The 266-nt window shown below is 73.3% G+C and overlaps 1 protein-coding gene across 1 annotated transcript in view; it reads right to left on the reverse strand.

Annotated features, from left to right (window-relative positions):
- The window catches only part of PRAG1 (PEAK1 related, kinase-activating pseudokinase 1), a gene marked incomplete in the record, with an annotated part of 65237 nt that extends 64977 nt beyond the window's left edge, over positions 1 to 260 (reverse strand). The window contains 1 exon segment of the mRNA XM_027775956.1: positions 15 to 260.
- Between the last annotated feature and the right edge of the window lie 6 nt (positions 261 to 266).

Here is a 266-nt window from a genome sequence, read left to right on the forward strand (position 1 = left end):
CGTCCTCGCCCCGCCTCGCCTCCGCCGGCTGCCCGCTGCGGAGAGCAGTCCGTGCGGGCTCCGGAATCGCTGCAGACCGCGCGGCAAGGCCAGCACAGCGCTCGGAGCAGACGCTTTTCTCTCCCGGAACTCGAAGGAAAGTTTCCCGGCGCCGAGGAGCGACTCTCCGGTGAGCCGAAAGCAGCCTTCGCCTCCGGGCTCCGGGCTCCGGGCTCCGAGCTGGGCGCACCTCGGGCAAACCCCGGGCGCACGCTCGGCTCGGCCGC

This window comes from Tupaia chinensis, unplaced genomic scaffold, assembly GCF_000334495.1.
Source record: "Tupaia chinensis unplaced genomic scaffold, TupChi_1.0 Scaffold000619_1, whole genome shotgun sequence".
In the NCBI taxonomy this organism is placed as follows: Eukaryota; Metazoa; Chordata; class Mammalia; order Scandentia; family Tupaiidae; genus Tupaia; species Tupaia belangeri.